The sequence below is a fragment of the Populus euphratica genome, unplaced genomic scaffold (genome assembly GCF_000495115.2).
Source record: "Populus euphratica unplaced genomic scaffold, PopEup_1.0 scaffold24.1, whole genome shotgun sequence".
Classification (NCBI taxonomy): Eukaryota; Viridiplantae; Streptophyta; class Magnoliopsida; order Malpighiales; family Salicaceae; genus Populus; species Populus euphratica.
Window position 1 is genome coordinate 762,578 of NW_011499893.1, and position 3,022 is coordinate 765,599.

Consider the following 3,022-nt stretch of genomic DNA (forward strand, 5'->3'; position numbering starts at 1 on the left):
TTATTTTTATTTTTTTAACAAAACAATACAATTTTGTTATTAAAACATCTAAGGTAGCATTATTTTTGTCAAAGAATAATCTCAACCCAATAATTTAAGTCGTTAGGTAAGGTCCTAAGATATGATTTATATTATTCTTTAACACACTCCCTCAAGTAAAAATTCTTTGGACCTGAAACTTGAACATGTTTTATATTACCTTGTACTTAATTTTTACCAAATAAATAGAAATTATAAGATTTAAACTCATGATCGCTTAATCATCAAAATTCTGATACCATGTTAAAGGATTATCTAAATCCAATAACTTAAACGGTTAAATAAGACATCAATATATAATTTATATTATTTTTTAATAATTTTAAAATATTTTTAAAATTTGATTGATTCATTAATTTATAACTCGATCTTCGAGTCTCATAGCTTGCCAACAAGTGTTGAGTTCTTTGTAAATGAATTTTATATTCTTAAAAAAAAAAAAACCATTTCTATGGAATTTATGTGAATCCCGCAAGAAATAGCCAATCACGCCTTCGAATCAAACACCCATTAGATCAGCACGTTCAATCTACAATCTAGACCTCATGCTTGGCCGATCCCCACATCGAGCCTTGTAACTTGCCAAGAAGTGTTGAGTTCTCTATAGAAAATACCATTTCAATGGAATTTTTGAAACTCGAGGGATAAAAATAATAGAAAACCAGGAACCACCGTGTATTGTTAGGAATCAGAGAAACTTCAGAGAAATTGCTCTCTCTCTCTGGTCTCAGGTCTTCAAAGAGGGGCCAAAAAAAAAAAAATGAATCGAAGACAGATGGACGTTTGAATTGGAGATGGCTAGTCAAATGAAGACAAACCCTTTAATTATCGTTCATCGAATATCTCCACGCCGGCTCACCAGCAGACCTTCTAGAAGCACAAGTCATGTTCTTTTTCTATCTAGATTGGAGACTTTTCCTTCTTTTATTTATACATGTCCCCCGTCCTTTGATGGAGCCATGTACAGGTCATCCCAGTCATGCACGGTTTGTGTGCTGCTGGCTTCCTTCTCTCAATTATTTCCAGGACAGGTATATAATTTATTTAATCCACGCAAAAATCATACGATTATGAGTCGTGATTAAACCTGTGTTGTTGAAATTACTAGGCTGACCCGATAAGTACCATGTTTTAAATTAAATTAAGTGTAAATTAAGATAGTCGAGTTTGATTTATATTTTCAAAATCCATTTTTTTTTAAAAATTATTTTATTTTATTTTATTTTTTTAATCCCAAGACAATATTTTAGGTTAGTTTGTTCAGCATTGGATCCCGGTTGGTTCTTAGGTAAATCCAAAATAGTAACATGTTAGTTGGTTTTAATTTCTAAAATGGTGACGTGCGCGGATTTTTGACACTTGATATTTGTCCTCCTCCCAGGAACGTACACTTGATATACACAACAATATTCCAATTAAAAAAGAAAAAGAAAAAAAAGAGAGATTACTTAAACGACAAGAAATTTATTCACACTTGACATGCCTTTCTCCATGCAAAGTTCACACACAAAGCACTGAGAAAATCATCATCTTTATTCTTTGCGTGTTATGCAACAAACTGAAATATAAATTTGTAGAAATATTTTTCAATTCAAATTATATATATGTTTCAATTTTTTTATATCAACATATTAAAATTATAAAAAATATCAATTTAATATATTTTAAAAAACATGTAAAACCAAAAAAATAAAAAATTCCTAGTTATTTTTTTTATTATAATCTAAGGTTAGCAAGCCAAGTTATTTAGGGGTTGGGGGTGTCTGCGAATCTATTAGCAGTTATTTTTTAAAATTATTTTCGATATAGATATATTAAAATAATTTAAAAATATATAAAAATTCAATTAAAAATAAAAATTTATATTTCAAAAAAATATTTTTAAAACATAGAAAGAAACCCCTGTTACAATAATCACAGTAAAATAAAACAATTATAGATGAACCAATGAACTGAAGAGGCTGATCCCCCACGCATTAACAGCTTGAGCTTGCTGTGTCTTGATTTCAAATGGATCTTGAGACAATCAAACGCCAACAACTGTAAGAACACTACAGGAAATCTCACCCAGGATCTTTAATGCCCTACTATTTTATAGGGTTCGCGCTGTCCTTACAAGCTGTTGATATTTTCGCCTTGGAGTGATTGCCAAGAATCATTTAAAGCTTCTAATCAATTCACACGTTTCTTCTTCTTCTTTTTTTAATTTAGAATTTAGAATTTATTATAAAGACTCGAGAACATTATCAGTAAAATAATAATTATTTAATCAGTATCTTTGATTTTGAATCAAGTATTTGGTTTTGATTACCTTTTATCATAAAGTTTATTCAGATAATGCTTAATCAATGCCCGCTTAGCTTTTTAAAAGGTACAAAATTTTAAATCTAGACTGAAATCAAATAACATTATACATGGTTAATTCATTTAAAAGTTTGAGTTAAATTAACTTATAATAAACTTTTTTTAGATTAAATCTTAAAACTTCATATCACATCACCATGAATTCTTAAATTAAAAATCAATCATTTTTTAAATACAACACTAAGAAAAAAAACCATGGTTTAATGTTTAAGTAGTAATGTGATGTAGGCTGTTTTTTAATTAAAAAAATATATTTATTACTTTTTAATATTAATATATTAAAACTATAAAAAAATATTTATTTATATAAAAAATAATTTTAAAAACAATTACTTCCTATCAAAATCTAAAACTCTCTCTGCATTGTGATATTGATTTTCCTATTTCTTAATCTAATAAGCGCACACATTTTTTTTTTCAAGAAAAAAAACTCTTACCTGTCGCCTTCCATTGCTGACTGCGTCTTCATACCTTGCATGCCCCGTCGTCTCCTCAACAATGCCTCTAACTTTGGACAAGTCTCTGTGTTCGCTAAACACGCTTCTTCGGCCTCTATTACTTCTGCACCAGCTCAAACTTGCTACAATAATTTTTAAGCCCCCCCCCCCCCCCCCCCCTC